Raw genomic sequence first — 18,894 nt, 5'->3', positions numbered from 1 at the left:
TCAGCAAGCAGTAAGCGACACGAGAACTAACAGGCGTCCAGTAGGAGACACTGTGGCCCTTGAGGCACCCTGAGACCAAACGTCACTGAGGCCTCTCTGACCTGCCCGTCCCTTCCTCTCTGACCCACCCTCCCTCCTCTGCCCGCCCCCCCAGCCCGCCATGCTCAGGTTCACCAGGACCCGCCTCCCGTCAGTGGGTGGCTGTGGCCTCACTCTGCCACTGCTCTCCCGGGACCCTCGTGGGCAGCGCTTCCCCTCTCCAAGCCTCTGCACCCTCTTTTTGGTGTGGCCAACCTCCCTACCTCTTTCTCCTCCTCTTAGCACTTCCAGTGTCCCCCAGAGGGGTGTGGCACCCCAGCTCTCTCACCCACCCGGCCTGCGTGTTTGTCAGTGGCCAGCCTGGGCGCCCAGAATTCCCCAGGCGGCCTCGGGTCACTGTGGTGCAGGCAGGGAGGTGGGAGGAGCTGCCTGCAGGGGGCCTCCTGGGCCAGGGTGGCCTCTTTCCTTCCTTTGTTCCCTGCATTTCCAAAGCCTAAGGGACCTCGGCTAAGGGACCACCGCTGCCTTGGTCAGGCTCACACTGGGAGCTTCCAGACAAAAAGCCCTTCTGGAAAAGGACGCCAGTGTGAGGTGGCCCTGGGCCTTTCCAGGGAAGCCTGGCCAGAGCAGCGGCCTTCCTCTTTGATTCTGTGGTGACTGTGGCCACTCTCCAGCAGGCAGCCGAGCAAGCACAGCTCCTCCCCCCGCACCAGGCCGGGATCCAGGCTCCAGGAGGCCAGGGGCAGGGCTCCGCAGGGCCCTGGAGGCCCAGCAGCTGGGCAGTTATGCACCACTGGCACCCTGGACGCCGTGAGGCTGTCACTTTGATTTCCCTCATTCTGGGTGTGGGGGACAGAAAGCTGCCTTAGGAACTGGCTCTTAAATATTCCAGTTCTGAGAAATGACTCGGAGTGGGTGGCTTTTGCTGGAGTAGCTGGGGAGATTTCAATGCTTTAGTGCATGTGTCGTGTCTGTGATGCACAGTATAAACGCACTTGTGTGCCATCTACGGCATGCGGGCATGCATGCAGTCATGAGTATGCGTGTGCACAGGCGTGTGCATGCAGCTTGCATGGGTAGCATGTGGATTCAGGTACGCAACTTACCCAGCCCTTCCTGGGCCCCCTGCTCTGAGAGCTTCCTAACGTTAACTCATTGAACTCTCCTCCTCCTCCTGAAGCAGGTACGTCATCCCGGGTCAGAGGGGATGGGAGAGAAACACGCACCAGCCAAGGCCGCCTGCTTGAAAAGCCATGTTCTCAATCGCTGTATGGAACTTGTGCCCCAGCACCGCAAACAGACAAGGAAAAGAGAACAGTTCAGAGGGCAGACTGTGGTCCAGGCACCACGAGGGGTCATTGCGGCCCTCTGTGGAGTCCAGTGTCCACGCCATCTTCACGAGGGTGCCCAGACAGCCTGCGCCTTCTCTCACCCTGGCGGCTCATGACGTGACTTCACGACAGGCTGAACACGGGGCCGCCATCCTTCATGTCAGTCGCTGAAGGGGTTTGCAAAACCACCCTTCTCATGAGTGGTTTTGGGGGTGGGTTTTGGTACTTATTTTTCATTAAAACATTACTTCTGTTATCATATGGTGGGTTTACTATAATTCTTTTTAAATGATGCAATAGAGATTTCAATAATTTTCCAGTTTTAATATCTAATATGACACATATAAATGGACATGAGTCGTGTGGACAGGCTGCTTGGGATGATCAAGCACTGTGTAAGGGGTGGCTCCGGGGCCCGTGCCGTGTCACGCACGCTGCCCTCCACTCCACATGTCCTGGGCGTTTCCAGAAGGCGCCTGGCGTTTGCTGCTCTTCCTGCAGAGCATAAGGCTGTCCCTTTGACAGGAGGTGGAGCATGGGCGACCTCGGTGCTTGGACCTGGCAGTAGCCTGCCCCTCTGCAGTCTGTGTGGGGCGGGAGGGGCCATCTCTGAGCAGAGGAGCAGGCCTGGGACAGAACCTTCTGCCCGCTCCTCACTCCTCTCACGTACCTTCAACCCACCCAGGGACCGGCCTGCAGCAGGTGTGAGCGGCTGGAGCTGCATGAAGCTCCCTGTTGGGAAGGTGCCTGAAGGGGCTGGGGGCTGTGGCTCTCTGGATTCCCACTGGGCACTGGAGGGGATGTGGGAATAGCCCGGTGGCCCTCTGACTATCATGGAGACCTGTGGTCCCTTCAAATCCTGAAGGTCAGTGAAAGTCCTCTGCTCTGTGGCACCCGGCGGCGGGGGTGGGGTGGGGGGGGTGGGGGACCAGGGCAAAGGATCTCCAGGTGTGATGGACACCTGGAATGGTACAAGCCTTGTTTGTGCTATTTTCCGCCTGTGGATTACCAACACCCCGATTTTGCAAATGAACTTGAGGTGAGCCAGATTCCAGTCCTGTCCCCACGCCATCTGCTAGTGCTCACCTCTCCCCCAAATAACACAGTAGCTCCCCCCAGACGAGGGACACGAGGAAAAAGCTCTTCAAACCAGGAGCAAATCCCCTGCCCCATCTGCCTGACCCAGCACTGGGGCCCCCCTCCCCGACCAGGACGCTGGGCCCATCCCAGATCCCACTGCTGCTGTGGGGTCTCCCTCCAGTCTCTCTGGCTCCTGTCCCCTGACCTCCCTTCCACAGCAGAGTCACAGTTGGCAACAGGTAGCAAGAACCCTCAGGACATTTTTGGTATCTCTGGGAACTCATCCAAGGACAGGGTTCAAATAAAGGGAAACACTCCAGGCAGCATGTGGCCATCGACTGACGGGGTTACACTTCAGCGTGGAAGGAGCGTTACTTAAATAAGCCAGGGCCACTCGACAGGGTGTTAGACAACCACACAGCAGGATAAGTGCTCAGCACAATTGCAGGAACACTCCCTGAGGGTCCCTCCTTGACCCAAGTACCGGCTTCAGTGGGAAGGAGACCACCGCCCTGGCCCCTGGAGGCTCCTGTTGAGGGGCCCGTCTGGAAGGCTGGTGAGTATAGGGAGCCAATTCCACTCTAGTGGACCATTTCCCAGCCCCAAAGACTTCCTTCTTCCTCTCCGGCAGCCGGAAGCCCCGAGGCTCACTGGAGTGCCCACAGGAAGGAGTCTACCTGGAGACCGTTGGGCAGCATGGTGACGTGTCTTCCCCACACAGCCTCTCGGACGGGGGCCGATGGCTTGCCAAGTGGACTGAGGTGTGCTGCCTTCGGTTCCTCCCCTCCCGCCCCTGGCCAGGCCATTGATTCAGAAAGGGCAGTGGACTACCGGGCACTGTGTGTTGGCTTCACTTAATGGGAGGCGTGGAGACTCCTGTACCAATGGCGGGCACTCTGACCCACACACGGAAGGCCCAGGGAGGGGACCCTCCCACAACCAAAGGACCCTGAGTCCACAGACACGGGACCCTCTCCGTTCCAGTTCTCCAAAACTGGAGGCAGAGCGGGGAGGAGGTGTGGAAGGCCGGCTGGTGCCTGAGACAGGATCCCTGCGGCCTGCCCAGCCATGTTTATGAAGCCAGCGGCTGGGCCAGTTCTGTCGAGGAGGCAGGTGGACCAACTGTGCTGCCTCTGGGCGCCACACTCAGTGGGGAAGATGCAGAGATGCTCCTGACCCAGTGTTTCCTCTCTAAGTCCCCAAAAGAGGAAGCACAGCCCCCAGTCCCCAAGGGGCCCCGCACAGGGCCACCCACGCAGGACAGTATGTGTGCCCTGTGAGCAAGGGCGCTGTGATGCCAGGGGACTGGGCAGATGCAGGAACAGCCCTCATTGAGGGGGAGGATTCCCAGAAGAGGTATGTGATCTGACAGGCAGGTGACAAGATGACGCAGCAGGATCAGGGCCCTGCAGATGGCGGATGGCATAGCAAGCCACACAGGCCCTTCACTGGGAGGGGACGCTGCTTGGGGCAGGAGGACATATTGATTTCTATTCCCACAGCCACACCTGTGCCTACTGGTCCTGTTCGTAACACGGGCTGTTAGAGACACTGTGACCAGAGCTGGCCAGGAGGGGGGCCTGGCTCTCGTTCTTCCACATCACTGGGTCCCACTACAGAGAGGCCCATGTCAACCATAACAATATCTAAGTCTGTCATTTATTCAGCACTTGCTGTGTGTCACCCTGTCATTTAACCTTCGGGGAGCCCAGCAGGTGGGCATTCTCTTCTCCTTTCTAACAGATGGGGAAACTGAGTCTGAGAAGTGAAATACATGCCCAAGCCCCAGCACTGGAGAGGAACAGAGGAGAGGGGCACCCCAGGCTTCTCAAACCCCAGGCTTGCTCTGGAACCCTCGACAGGTCATATACCCATCTCCCCTGGGGTGTGGGGTGGGCCCCAATTCATAAGAAAGCAAGGTGTCCACCGGGTACAGTGGCGCACTCCTATAATCCCACAGGCTTGGGAGGCTGAGGCAGGAGGATGGTGACTTCAAAGCCAGCCTCAGCAATGGTGAGGCACTAAGCAATTTGGTGAGACCCTGACTCTAATAAAATACAAAATTGGGCTGGGGATGTGGCTCAGTGGTCCAGTGCCCCTGAGTTTAATCCCTGGTACTGGGAGTGAGCGAGAGAGAGAGAGAGGTGGGGGCGGAGGGAGGCCGTAGGTGAAGGTCCTGAGCTGGCAAGCAGCAGAGTCAGGAAGGTGCTGGGACTTAGGAATCTGAGGCCCATCACCCCACCAGCCCAGCAGCCCTCCAGGGTTGGACCCTGGGCACCTGGGAAGGCACTCACTGCTGCTGGCTGCTACGGCTCCAGTGTGGGCCTTTCTAGAGCAGGGTACTGAGGAGCTCATGTGTGCCTCGGCCTCCAGCCACTATCCCAAGAGCCCCGAAGCACTGACCGTCTGCTGGACCCTGGAGTCTTCTACACATGAGCCAACAGGAGCAGGGAAGGTGGGCGTGAGGGCGCCCGAGACCCCAGGGCTGTGGGAGTTGTCCCTGGTGCAGGGCAGAGGGGGCGGCGGAGGCAGGGAGCAGCCCGCCGGCTGGACCATAGCCATGACCACAGAACCCACCCTTCTAACTTGCCACGGTATCCCCAGGCTAGGGAGGGGACAGAAGGGCATCCTGGTGAAGGAGCCTGTCCCAACAGCCCAGGAGAAGGAGCAAGGGCGGGGGGGCTCAAGCCCCTGACGCCTGGTCTTCCCTGCCCAGGTACAAGTGCAGCCTTCCGCCTCGGCACCGGAGGGTCAAAGCTGCCACCCCTGACTCTGCATGGATCAACTGTCCAAAAGTCCCCTCAGGCTGTCCTGGGTTTAGCCATTCTCCTAATCTTGGCCACGCAGAGAGGAGAGGAGGGCCTGCCATGCAGGAGGCCTGGGCTCTGGAGATACTCTGTTTCTTCCCAGTCCAGCTCTCCGGCTATTGGCTGTGCTCTGTGGGTTAACTGATGCACCCCCTCTGAGCCTCAGTCCCGTCATTTGTGAAGCAGGAGAGGGCAGCAGTCGCCCTGGGACGGCTGCGGAGCTGTACCTGCCCGTGTGCAGGGCTGGTGGAAGTGCAGGACCCCAGTCAGCTGGAGTTCAGCCGAGCCTCAGAACCCAGGGCAGATGTGGGTTAGCCTGGAGCACTGACACCGAGTGCCTTGGAGAATCCCAGAAGCCCTAAGAGCCAGGGTCTCCAAACCCACTCCATTAGCCCCAAGTCAGGAAGCCAGGAGTTAAATCCCCTACTCTGAGCACCAGTATCCCCCTGATGGCCCTTCTTCCAGGCCCCTGGGTCTGCTCAGCCCTGCAGGTCCAGATGCCCAGAGAGACAGCATTCACAGCTACCCTACAGCCTCCAACCTGGGTGGTGACAGCCAAAGGTGACAGCCAAAGCCCCCTTATCACAGCCCCACCCCTCAGCGGCACTACCCTTATCTGGAGCTTGCCTCCTTTGAAATTCACACCGTTGTATTATTTCTCCTCAAAGAGGCCTTCCAAATTCTAAAAGCTTCAGGCCCTAGAACCAGAACTTCACCTGCACATGACCTAATTAAGGTGTCTGTTTTTCCTTTTAAATCATGAAGATTCTGAGGACATGGCTCTTGTCCTCTGGTGCTCAGCAAAGTGACCACGAGGTGCTCACGGATGCTCTGATCGGGGTGAGAGAGGGAGTCAATGAAGGGGAAGGGAAGCAGCCCAGGGGGAAGTTCTCTCCTCCCGTTTGCTCAGGCCGCTGGGACCCTGCCTTAAGTCCCCTGCATGTAGCCTCCTCCACCCAGCCTCAGACATTCCAAGGGGCTCCCCCGTTCCCCTCTGTTGCTGCTAAAAGGGAAATTCCACCAGCCCTTCCCTGCCACTCAGGTCAGCAGCAGGAAGCCCTCTTATCTCACTGGAGTGCCCGGGCTGCTGTCTCTGTGCCTGCTGATAACACTTTCTTTTTTTAAAGAGGAAATGCCTGAGTTCTGAGTGGCCCTGCCCGTAACTGTGTCTAGGAGAAAACAGGCCTGGCCACAGCCTGCCCACAGGGAAGAGCGTGCCCGGCTGACCTCTGAGCAACGTGTCCCTCTCACCAGCAGTGGGGTCTGGTTCCAGACACCTGACACAGCCCGCCTCACCCACACCTGGCTGTGTCCTCCGCCTGCCCCCTCCCTGCCACTCAGATGCCTGTGTTTCCTCGTCCCCAGCCCCAGCCCTGGCGAGGAGCTCAGCTCCCTAGGACTCAGTCGGCTTTGAGCAACACTTATTGATGACGCATGAAGGGGCGGCCGCTGGCCCACGCACATGCTGCCTGCTTCTGCCGGTCCCAGTGGTACAGATGTGTTAAAGTCAAGGCTCTGCCAGGAAAACCCCAGGGCACAAGAGGAAACGCTCTCACTGGCTCACAGAGAGGAGGGTTCTGGGGCCACGCCCTAACTCTGAGGCAGGGCTCTGCAAACAGAGCTGCAGCCACGCACCCTCTGCCTGGAAATGCTCATGACACATGCAGAGCATCATGTGCGTTCACATGCCGGGTGTCTGCACGCAGCTCCGTGGAGGACTGAATCGGAGCGACGGAGACCACACACAGGGTTCTGGGAGTGAAGGACGCCGTGTCCCATGAACACGATTCAGATGGCCTTGCCACCATGAGAGCCAGAGAGACCTGTGGAAAAGCCCTTCTCCACCTTCTGCCCTGCTTTACTCTGAAACTTGGTGTATTCCCGGGCCTGCAGCTCACAGGCTCACTGTGGGCTGCCAGTGTGACTAGGTGTGCAAGCTGGCACAAGTCAGTCAGTACCCAGGGCCTCGCGTTGCTCATCCGTTGGCATCAGCGGTAACAGCACACGACGTGGGGTCTGAGACAGGGCCTGATCCACAGCTTAATAAGTGTGGTTTCTGGGGGTGTGCAGTTGGGAATGGGAAGATAGCTCAGCCCCAAGACAGGTGTAAATTTCAAGAAAGTTCTCGGGGCAAACACACGGTTTTAACATATAGGTAAGTGAATTTACAAATGATGGAGATGACGTACATGGTTAGATATGGGAATGTGGGTAGGCGTGGGCCCTGAGCCTTCCCCCCTACACCCCGATTCTGTCTGCTCAGAGGGCCTAGAAGCAATGCCACCCCAGGAGGAACACTCTCCCAGCGGCTGGATCTTGGTTTCTAGACACCATTCTCCACTGGAAGGAACCGAGGCTTCTTGACCAAATGCTGAGTCCTCAGAAAACAAAGGCTGTTTTCAGATCTAGATCCACAGGGCACAGAGCAATAGAGCCTCTTCTCACCAGCGGAGCCTCTGCCTGCCTCTTGCTAATCCTCGGGCAACCTGAGGATGAGGAAGCCAGCACCTGTGCCCAGCTGGGGCCTTTGCCCAGACCTGGTGGCCACCTGGAGATCTCTCTGGTCCCTCTTGGGTCCTTCAATCAGATCTTCTGACCCGCCTCTGATTCTCGTTATGCACCAGGTGGAACCTCCTATTGTGCCCCAAGTCCTGTCCCATCCAGGATGCTGGGACGCCAGCCAGGTCTTCTGTGTAAGCCTGGTCATGGGGCCCCTCGGTGGCGTGCTCCCTCACAGCAGGTTCAGGGGCGTGACGGGCAGCCCATTTTCTGTGCACTGGTCCTTCCTCAGGCTTCCAGGACTCAGAGCCGCCCTGTCCTCCGCTTGTATCCTTCCTCTCTCCGTTTCCTGATCTCTCCGCTCGCTCATGAGCGTGTGGCCTGGCTCACTCCTTCTCAGGAAGGCTTCCCGGGCGTCTGGCCTGCCTGTGACCACAGCAGGCTCCAGCTCCAAGCTCTGCTCTGTCCCCTACACAAAACAATAAGCCCCAAGGCCCACGTGCCTCGCTTGACGGGCAGAGACCCGGGCTCCCCAAAGGGATTTTAAGTCATTCCACTGCCTTCTTGAAGAGACAGGGGTGGAGCAGTTGCCCGGCAGGGGCGGCCCCGTGTTCAAACTCCAGAGCCACGGGGGGCGGGGTGGGGGAGAGAAAGAGGAAGAACGATTCTCACCAATGATCACACAGAAAACAGCCACAGAGGCCCTCTCACCAACCTTGGTGGCCTCCACGGGTACAACTGTGCCGGAGCTGGGTTAGGGACGGGCAGAGGAAAGTGACAGGTCCCAGGGTGATGACCATCTTCTCAAGCCATGTTCTGTGAGGATGGAAATGTCCCTGGATCCTCTCTGACTCATGTGGTGGCCACCAGTCCCCATGTGGCTACTGAGCACTTGAAACGTGTGACAGAGAACTGGGTATTTCACTGCCTTTACTTTTAACTATTAAAATTGAAGCAGCCACAGATGTGGGGGCTTCATGGGGACAGCTCAGCTCTAGACGGGGTGGGCGCCCTTCCTCTGTCGAGGACCCGAGAGCACCTACGTCAGGCTTGTCCTGGGCCCTGCTGCTGGGCAGTGGAGACCCTGATGCCTGGACATGAGACGCGGCGGGCCGGCTGGATCTCCCTGCTGACAAATGGTCCCAAACCTCAGTGCCTTCAAACGGCCGGAGTTAGGACTGCTCCTGATGCTGCGGGTCGGCGGGCCTCTCTCTTGGTCTGGGCAGCTTGGCTGGAGCTCTGTTGCTTTATTTATGAAAACCGGCCACGTTTTAAAGCTTTCTCCAAGACACAGCAGACTGCCATGCCAGACCTCCTCGGGGGTGACAGAACATTATTAAAGCATGTTCCCACCCAGGTGTCCCTATCATCTTCTTGAGAACTCGCAAGGACGTCCTTGGAGGAACAGCCAGGCTGCTTATGACCTTAGCAGAGCTGCATCGTCCCCGAGGGACAACACAGAGGACATGCACCTCTTCCACGGGCAGCCCTCTTTACAGAGTGTCTGGCCGAGTTACAGAGACTGAGAAGCAGGGGAACATCTCCCCTCCTCTGCAACATAATCCACAGAAAAATCTGGAAAGTCGCCTCTCACCAGCACCGGGTGGAGACAGTCGCTTTACTCAGCTGGCTGAGTGACTGTCCACCTCAGGCCCACAGGTAGAGTCGAGCAGGCCCAAGGCAGCACAGACTTGCTGACCACAGCCTGGGAGATGCCGAGGGCCCCCCGCGGCCACTTGCAGGGGGAAGACCAGCTGAGCACAGAGGGAAGCAGGGACGCAGAAGTCAGCCCTGACGCTGGATTCATCCCCGGCCTTTTTGAGACACGACTGTGTAAAGGCAACTGGCCACAGGCTTGTCCCCACCCCACCAACCACTGTCAGGTCACTCAGACTCCAACAAGCACCCCTCTGTTCATGCTCACCGCAGGCACAGAGAGGGCCTCGGAAGTCCTGCCCAGGAGCTCAGGCGGGCAGAGGACACAGAACGACGCACAGATGCTCAGGGCACTGGGCGCAGGGATGAAGGGCATTCTGGAGAATGAAGTGTTCTAGCCAGCTTTCCGCCACTCTGACCAGAAGACATGACAACATAGAGGAAGAAAAGTTGATGTGCTCATGGTTTCCGAGGTCTCAGTTCACACGCGGCCAGCTCCGCTGCTCAGGGCCCAAGACGAGGCAGAACATCAAGAATGTAGTGGGGGGGGGGGGCAAAGCAGCTCAGAACACGGCCACCAGGAAACAGTCCTGGCACCTAGGACAAAACATAAACCCCAGAGAGACGGCCCCCGGGGACCCACCTCCCCCAGCTACACCCTGCCCACCTCTGTCACCTCCCAGTTAATCCCCACCACGGATCAGTCCACTGACTGGGTCAAGGCTCTCATAACCCAATCGTTTCACCTCTCATCTTCCTTGCATCGTCTCACACACGAGCTGCTGGGGTCCCCTCGTGTCCACGCCATAACACTAAGGAATGACGAGCTCCGTCCCAATGGAAGAAGAACGTGAAGAGCCCATTGCCTTTATAGCTGCTGCTGGAGTGAGGCACAGGTGACGTGCCATTGGACAAAAGCAAAAGATTTAAGGGACGTTTCTCCAATGAGCAGGTGAAGGTACGAGGTCAGGCCAAGGCCAGAGAGCAAGGGCTCGAGAAGACCAGCTGGCAACAGGAGCAACGCCGTGCCCGTCCTCGGGGGCCCCTCCTCATGTCCCAGGGTCACCACCCCCATCATTCCCACATTACACGGGTAGCTGAGGCTTGGAGAGCTTTTGAGAGTAAACTCGTCCAGGATCACAGAGGCAGGGACAGCCAACAACGGCGACGGAGACCATCGCCGTTCTGTCTGCACCGGAAGTTTCCAGCGTAACACAGCTGCAGTGGCCTCTGCCTCCCCTTCCGACTTGAGCTGGAGTCCATTTCTCCACCCCACGAATCTGAGCTTGCTGCGGCCAGTGGCACAATAGCAAAATGTGACACAAACAAAGGCTTTTACAAGTGTTCATGCATCAAGTTCCCTCTTCTGGCTGAGGATCATGCTCCACCACATTGGGCAGGCCCTAGCCAGCCCCTCAGAGGATGAGGAACAGCGTGGAGACAGGCCACCAGCTGGCTGAGCCCCCACATCTGTTTGTGAGGCCATCAGAAGCAACCGAGCCCAGCCAAGACGCACAGACCACAAGAAATGCCCACCGACCTCAGAACCACAGCAATCACAACTGTTTGCTGTGGTAAACCCTGAGGCCTGGGGCTGCTGGGCTGCAGAGAAAGTCAGCTCACGTGACCACCAGTGATGTCCATGTCGGGGGCCATGGCCACAGAGCATGTTAGGAAGGAGGGTCTGTGCTGGCGACTGGCAAGAGGAGGACTGGGGGCAAGGGCAGGAACAGGAGACTGCAGAGCTCTTTCAGGGGTGGGACCAACAGGCTTAGTGACCGACTGAGCCCAGATCTGTCTAAAGGCATCCTCTGGCTCTGGGCCAGGTGTGCTGTTGACTGTACACAGACCTGCTTGGAGCTCACTGGTAGGAGCAGGAGGTTTACATGGAAGAACTCAGAAGTGGCCACAGTGAAGGCCGGGCAGGTGAGCGTCTGGAATGGAAGGCCACGGGACCTAGGCTTTCTCAGGCCCTCGCCACTGGAAGGGGAATGTCAGTGAGGGAATCACAGGTGGCCTCTATGCCACCTGCTCCAGGCCAGCCCCTCTCTTAGCAGCAGCCGGAGGGATCCCACCAAGAGTCCCCAGGCCACAGGTCACCACATCCCAACCATTCCCAGGGAGCTTCCAGTTGGGAACAGCCCTGAACGTTCACTGCTGAACCGTCCCTGCAGCCGGCTGAGACACAGGAGCCACACGAGCAAGGAAATCACCAGGGCCCATTTTCTGGGAGGGACTTTATGTGACTTGAAGAGACCACAGAGGAGGAAACCAAGTACCACAAGGTGGTTCCTCCAGAGAGGCGGGCCCTGGGTCACCCCGCCTCAGAGCGGAGCAGTGGACGGGCCGAGGGCTTAGACTCCAGCCTGCACCGATGGCGGCCTCCTCCCATGGCGGCCCTTCACCTATCCCCTTCACTTGTCCCCACCCCACCCACAGCCACAGCTACCAACTCGGGACCTCAGCTGGCACTGCTGAGAAATGTCTCCCAGCTCCAGCTGGAGCACAGATTAAAACAAATTCCAGTCAAACAAATCACAGTTATGTTCTTATTTCTCCTGCTCTGGACCCATAAATCTTCCTTCCTTGACCCCATTAGTGCATCCGCCACTCGCTCCGTCAGATGTTCCTTCCTACTACACAATGTAATGCAGTAAATCTCATCAGAGATTTGTTCTTCCATTTTGCTCCTTCTCTGGGTAGGACTGGGGACTGGGACTCAAACTGGACAGGACTCCAGTCTGCTTATTAAATCAAAGCGTTCCCCTCCAAGCAGAAAACGATCGGCTGAGTAAATGTGAACACGGAATCTGGCTGAACACTAGGGCACATTGTGAATTACAGGAATCTTTTGCAGAGGCCTGTGGGCATGTCATATTCCAAAACAGGGTGGCCTGCTTTTGAGGTGTGCCCCTGGGGAGACCGGTCTGGTTAAACTGTGTGATTGACAGGAACAGCTTTCTCGTGGAGATTACTCCTTGGTAAAACACAAAGTCTTACCTACTCCAACTATTTTTCAGGGCTGGGTTGAAAAATAAATGAATGAAATCACTTTCATAATAATGAAGTAAAACTGGTGATGGAAACAGAAGATAACATTTTTAAGTGCTTACTACCACTTTGCTAGAAACTCAGTCTTTTGAACCCTACTCAGAAACTCAGTTAATCCCAGTTAATCCTCTCACAGTGGCCTTTGGAGTGGATACAATTATTTTCATTATTTTGGAGATGAAGCTTTGGAGACTTGAGATCAAGTGCTTGCTCACGGTCATATGGCTAGTAGTGAAGTGTAAACTAATTGCAAACCCAACCCAACTGTAAAACCAGAACTCACAGCTTACTGCAGGTGGCATCTGTCTCCGAGCCCTGGCCCAGGCTGTGCCAAGCTGTGTGCTCTGCCCCAATGGGGACCACAGTACACAGTTGGACTCTACCCTCAAGGAGCCCACCATGTGGGAGGGGGACACAGGCTCAGATGCAAGGAGCCACGCACGGTCCCTGTGGAGTGCCGCACACGCACACACGGTGGTTTCCCAGTCAGAAGCCCCGACCAGCCCAGAGCATGATGCTGATGAAGAATGAGATCAACACAGAGGCTGTCTGGCCGGGTCAGTTTGCAGGGAAGCTGACGCAGGAGTGGGAGTAGCCAGGGCGGGCAGACGCTAAGCAAGGGGCAGGGCCGGCCAGGAGAGCCTGTGTGAGTTCCCTCCACCGTAGGGCTGCTGGCCAGGCTCTATGGGGGACATGGGACCCGGGGACAGGGCTGATGCCTAGGGCATGGCGAAGCTGAGCAAAGAGTGGAACACAGGACCCTCCCCTGGATGCAGCTAACCCCGTTCCCTGGAGGCCCAGGGGCTGCACAGGCCAGCAGCTGTTCTAAACCGGAAAGACAGAACTCCAAACAGGAAGCCTGTGTGCGTGGCCGGCTGGGAAAAATGTTCTCCCGCCTGGAGTCTTCCTCCCTGAAAGCTTTCCTCACAATGAAGTGGATTTCTGGATCTGAAGGTCAAATGCCGAGGTCTGTTGGCATTGCTGGGAGGGGTACAACTGACCACAGCCACCCTGGGTTGACGGACAGGGCAGCTGACGCCATGCTGAGCCTCTCACACACTTGACTCCACTCCCTCTTCCCAGAAGCCCACTGAGGCTGGAAGTCTTAGCCCCATTTCATAGATGTGGAAACTGGGGCTCCATAGTTTTCCATGGCTGCACAGAAATTGGCCGAGGTGAGGTTAAGCCAGGCTGTCTCGACACAAGCCCCCAGAGTCCACAGGCAGAAAGCTGCACCGTCACAGGTCCCCAAGGCACCTCTGTCCACTCCCCATGTCCCTCTCTTCATGACCCCTGTTTGACACAAGGAACCCTCCCCTTAGCTGTCAGTGCCTCTCAGCAGTGCCCAGCTGTGAGCAGGTACCAGCTGGGCAGCGTCCAGGCAGAAACAAAACTGAAGCAGCCTGTCCCCTCGCGGATGCCACCTAGGATGCCACCCTACGTCCAGATGCTGGGCCAGGAAGTCACCTCTTCAACTGCCTTGTCTCGCTCAAAGCCTGCTTTCTCGTCTGTAAAGCAGAAATGGTTGTGATGATGGTCATGGAGAAGACAGAGGGTGCTTCACCTTGCCTGCCACTCACAGGGGACAGACATGACAATGTCTCCACAGGTGGCTGGCCGCTGGGTCACTGGCAAGTCACCAACTCACACAGAACCGTGGTCTCCCTCTGTTGATGGGGAGGATAGAAGTCCCTGACCACCACGGTTCCCAGATCAAAGTCTGTGACAGGTCAGAGCTGGCCTCTGCAGGGAACATCTAAGGGACCCACAGGGAGCGTCCAGAAGGATCTGGGCAGCATGGTGGTAAGGGCCAGGAGCAAGAGACGGGGAGGAGCGCAGGGAGGTGCCTTATTCCTTCTGCAGCCCCCACCCCTTGAGCCCCAGCAGAAGCAGGCCCGCCCTATAGGCTGTCCCCCAGAACTGTGCAGCTGCTTCTGATCCCGAAGGAGGTGGAGTGAGAGGACCGTGGCCTTTTTTTTTTTTTTTTTTTTTTTGAGAGAGAGAGAGAAAATTTTTTAATATTTATTTTTTAGTTTTTTTGGCAGACACATCTTTGTTTGTATGTGGTGCTGAGGATCGAACCCAGGCCGCACGCATGCCAGGCGAGCGCACTACGGCTTGAGCCACATCCCCAGCCGGGACCGTGGCCTTTGAGGACCAGGACCGTTCATGGATGAACTCCTGCTGGGTGCCAGGCGCCTTTCCAAAACTTAATTTCATAACCAATAAGAGTGAGGTGCACTGCAGACATCTTTTTTCAGCATCTAAAATGCCCTTCCTGAGGTCAGCAGGCGGCTGGGACAGCAAAGCCTGGATGCATGTGCCTGCGCCAAGCTACTCCCGCAGAACAGGACCATCTGAGCCAAGTTCATACACAGCTGAGGCCCCTCCATCCACCCTGGCTACTTGACAGGGAGGTGAAGGCAGAGGCAGGCAGAGGGGCCTCTGCCTACGAGAAAGATCAAAGAAAAGGGGCTTCCTGAAGTGGCTGCCCACTGACCGGCTAGTGACCAGCTCAGTGTGGCCAGCAAGGAGATCTCCTGCTGCTCTGTCTCCTTCCCCAGGCCTGCAACTTGGCCTCAATTCAGGTTTGAGAAACTTCGGGTAACACCTAGATTCTCCCAAGTGCTGGCCCCACCCGATGGCTCGGGTATCAGTCTGGGAGGGACCATCATTGGAAAGTGGGGGATCTCAGTGCAACTCAGAGGCCTGTGGGAAGCAGAATGCTTCCTGCAGACATGGAGCCGCCTGGGCTTCGCCACCTGCTGCAGTCAGTCTGGCTGGAGAGGTCTGTCTGGCCTCCTTTCAATCTCCCAGCTCTGGACTGGAGGGACGGCCCTCCCCTCCCTGTCGTCCTGCGCCCTGATGTCAACCATACTGCCCAATTCTCTAGGTCACCAGGTTGGGGATCCCCAAGTTGCTTTCCATTTTGAGATTCAAAGCACCAAAATACCAATTCGTCCTCACACCCAGGAGAGATGAAGTCACCGAGTCTTACTCTGGAGCAAACGTCCCAGACTCCCAGTCGTGACTCACAGAAACTTTCACCTGGACTCCTGGAGGGACAGTCAGCCCTGGAGCCCATCCATTAACAGTGGCCACACTGGCTGTCCTAAGCCATGGGGTTCCAAGAACTCATTCTGCATGAAAGAAAAGACCTGACTGCACCTCGTTAGAGCAAGAACACGGGTCAGGGGCCCCCTGTTCTCAGGCTCTCTACCCGACTGCAGCTGTCAGCAGGTGTCCCCAATCTTCCTAGTCCCAGTCTGAAGTCTGCCTTTTCTCTGGGGCTTTCCCCACTCTGCCCATGATGTCAACTCCCCCTGAAAAGAAGGGTGACATTATCCCTGTGCAGAAGTCACTTGCCCCAAATCCCACTGCTAAGAAATGGTGGCCTGAGCAGGAGCCTGTCCTCTCCTTCGCCAGAAGTTCATGGCTGGCAGTCACCCTGTTCTTCAGGGTGAGCTGAAGAGGCCTGCAGGGGACTTGAGAGCCAGGCCCAGGACTGTCCTTCGTCAGCTGGGAGAGGGACAGTAAAGTATGGGCATTTGCTTTCTAGGCAAGTTCTGCCTCACTGAAGGAGGCAGAATTATGTGCTTTGGAACATAATTTCACGGAGAGGGGAAAGAGGGAAGGACGGAAGGAAGGAAAGGAGAAGAGAGGCGTGAAGTAGGAAAGAACTCTACTGACCGTGGAAACCTCGGGCCAAAGGACAGGGCTGACATCACAATCTGTCCCTGGTGGAGGTGACCCAGAATGCCACCACTAGCTGTCCTATTTATAACCCTCTGAGATACAGTTCAGTGTGTGGGGGGAGGTGCTTTGTTCTTTGGGCCTCCTATCTGTTTCCCAGGGACACAGATAAGGGTGGAGGGAGGAAGGGGGGGGGTGCCAATAGTGCAACCAGTGAGACCAGCTACACTGGGTCCCCGACCCTTCACCACCTGGGACCTAAGTGTGTCAGAGGGAACCAGGGAGGGGATGGGGGAGAGTGGTGACCCCCACCTGACCACCCCCACCTGGGGAGCTTTGGGCAATGGCCGCTCTGGGGAGGTGGCCAACTGACAGGACACTAATGACACCATGGCCCTGTCGAGGAGGTGAACGAGATCAGGAGGCACGGTGCCTGGCAGACCCTGGCAGGCAGGAAAGAGAGGACAGACACCAAAGGGCACAGACGGCACAGCCCTGCTCAGAGGGGCCGGGGGAGCTGGAGCTGCTGGTGTTCACGGGTGGGGTCTTCCCGGGCATTGGGACCTGGAGGAGACCTGGCAGTGTTGGCAGGGCTGCTGCTCCAGCCCTGGGTGCAGGGAGGCCAGAGATGAGGCAGAGACCAGCCCTGCAGAGGGTCCAGCAACGGCCCCAGTGTGGCCTGGGCTGGGCCATCTTCCCAGTGTAAGGAAGGGTCCTGAGGTCCCGCTCACGTGCCGCTGCCCTGCAGTCCTGTAAGTGCACACACCCAGATGACGTTCCTGCCTTAAATTCACATGGCCCTGGAGAGAGCTCACTGCAGGAAGAGCTTTCTACGCCAGGGGTCCAAGGGCCACCACGTGGCATGGGGCAGAGAGCACCCCATCACCAGGTGTGTGCAAGCAGGTACGGTGTAACCACGTGGAGTCTCATCCAGAAAAACTGCCCCAGGAGCCTGGGCAAGAGGGTTCTAAACCAGAATGGTGAGGGTGGATGACAGGGGGTTACTCACAGCATGTAATCAGCAAATGGTCCCAAACATTAACTCATTTGATGCTCATTTAGTACCTCTTGGGAGCTCCATACTATTATGATCCCTATTTTGTAAGTGACAAGGAACAGAGAGAGTAAGCAATTCACTCAAGGTCACACAGCTAGGAAGTGGCAGAGCCAGGACTTTTAATAAAAGAATCACTGACTCAGTAGATGGCAATTGAAGTCTTGGAGTAGAAGGTCAAACAAGGGCACCGCTAAGGCTCTTTGCAAGCATTCAGATCTTACTTGTTTCATGTTATCTAAATGTGCATCACCTATAACTTATCATTGAATCGACTCCCGCAAGTCCAACCCACCCCATCAACACAGGTTTGCTCCCTCAGCTCTGGGAAAGGAGGGAGGCTCCGGTCCTCCACGGCAGGCACAGGTCCCGACCGTGCAGGGTGTCCTGAGCGTGAACAGGGCTCTGTGCCAGCCTGTGCTTCCTCCTGGCTGGGTATCTGGCTGTGGAGGGATGGCTTCCTGCAGAACCTGGGTTCCCGCTCCTGCCTGCTGGGCTCAGCCGTTCACCTCACAGTAGACCCAGCAGCTGGAGAGAGCCTGGAGCCAGCTCTTGGGCCACCAGGAAGGGTCGTTTTCCATCTCAAGTCCCCACCAGGAGCAGGGTGGGAGGACGCCGTCCGCCGGCCTGATCTCCCCCTCTTTTAATTTCCTTTTCTGCCAGAGACTGAGCTTGAGAATTTGAGATTAGGCCGCAGGAACACCCATTCACCCCCGAGAGACATTCTTGTCTGCGGCAGCGACACTGTTCCGCAAGCCACGGTCTTGATCCCTGAGACCCTCCGCCAGGTGGTGGGATTAACAGCGCCTTCCCTTCCAGGAACAGGAACAACCACCACCCACCGTCCTCTCCATTGTGAAGATATTAAAAAGGAATTTTCTAAAGTTGCAGCAGTGACTTTTACAATTCAGCTTACAAAACACAGGGTGCGCCCAGGAGGCGCCGATCTAGAGAGCAGGGTGAGTTCACAGGCCTGATGGCAAACTCACTATGGCCTTGGTGCTCCATCCGGGTCTCCAGCCCCGGGACTCACCGTGCCCCTGCCTTCCTCAATCCCCAGAAACCAGGGCAACATCAAGAGCAGCACTTGTGATCAGCAATGTGGGATCCACTGGAGATCAGCAATGTGGGGTCCACTGGAGATCAGCAATGTGGGGTCCACTGGAGATCAGCAATGTGGGGTCCACTGGAGATCAGCAATGTGGGGTCCACTGGAGATCAGCAATGTGGGGTCCACTGGAGATCAGCAATGTGGGGTCCACTGGAGATCAGCAATGTGGGGTCCACTGGAGATCAGCAATGTGGGGTCCACTGGAGATCAGCAATGTGGGGTCCACTGGAGATCAGCAATGTGGGGTCCACTGGAGATCAGCAATGTGGGGTCCACTGGAGATCAGCAATGTGGGGTCCACTGGAGATCAGCAATGTGGGGTCCACTGGAGATCAGCAATGTGGGGTCCACTGGAGATCAGCAATGTGGGGTCCACTGGAGATCAGCAATGTGGGGTCCACTGGAGATCAGCAATGTGGGGTCCACTGGAGATCAGCAATGTGGGGTCCACTGGAGATCTCACAATCTGGCTAGACCCTCACAGGCCAGGTGCACCCTCAGAGCCCCCCGAGAGGAGAGCAGAAGCAGACCACTCAGGCCCCGGCTTTGGAGCGTGAGGCTGTGGTCTATGAC

The 18,894-nt window shown here is 57.2% G+C and overlaps 1 protein-coding gene and 1 long non-coding RNA gene across 15 annotated transcripts in view; one reads left to right on the top strand and one right to left on the bottom strand.

Annotated features, from left to right (window-relative positions):
* The window catches only part of St3gal1 (ST3 beta-galactoside alpha-2,3-sialyltransferase 1), a 73,740-nt gene that overhangs the window by 45,181 nt on the left and 9,665 nt on the right, over positions 1–18,894 (bottom strand). The window contains exon 1 of one of the 4 annotated variants that reach the window (XM_058580872.1): positions 1,146–1,888. The exons of the other annotated variants lie outside the window; for them this stretch is intronic. The gene's annotated coding sequence lies outside the window, so the exon portion shown is untranslated. Of the gene's footprint in view, positions 1–1,145; positions 1,889–18,894 lie in introns of those variants that run through there. 4 annotated transcript variants of the gene reach the window in all.
* LOC124095695 (uncharacterized) lies at positions 1,906–11,947 on the top strand. 11 transcript variants are annotated; one of them, XR_009227202.1, is made up of 4 exons: positions 2,327–4,905; positions 5,723–5,818; positions 6,023–6,097; positions 6,385–11,947. It is a non-coding gene; the product is annotated as an uncharacterized LOC124095695 (long non-coding RNA). The 11 variants fall into 11 exon arrangements; XR_009227201.1 differs by adding an exon at positions 1,906–2,235 and having other exon boundaries at positions 3,082–6,097; XR_009227194.1 differs by having other exon boundaries at positions 2,327–3,006; positions 4,194–6,097.

This window comes from Marmota monax, unplaced genomic scaffold (genome assembly GCF_021218885.2).
Source record: "Marmota monax isolate L192 unplaced genomic scaffold, Marmota_monax_Labrador192_F-V1.1 WCK01_AAM20220418_F8-fsc00073, whole genome shotgun sequence".
Lineage (NCBI taxonomy): Eukaryota > Metazoa > Chordata > Mammalia > Rodentia > Sciuridae > Marmota > Marmota monax.
This window is presented reverse-complemented; position numbering and strand designations above follow the sequence as displayed.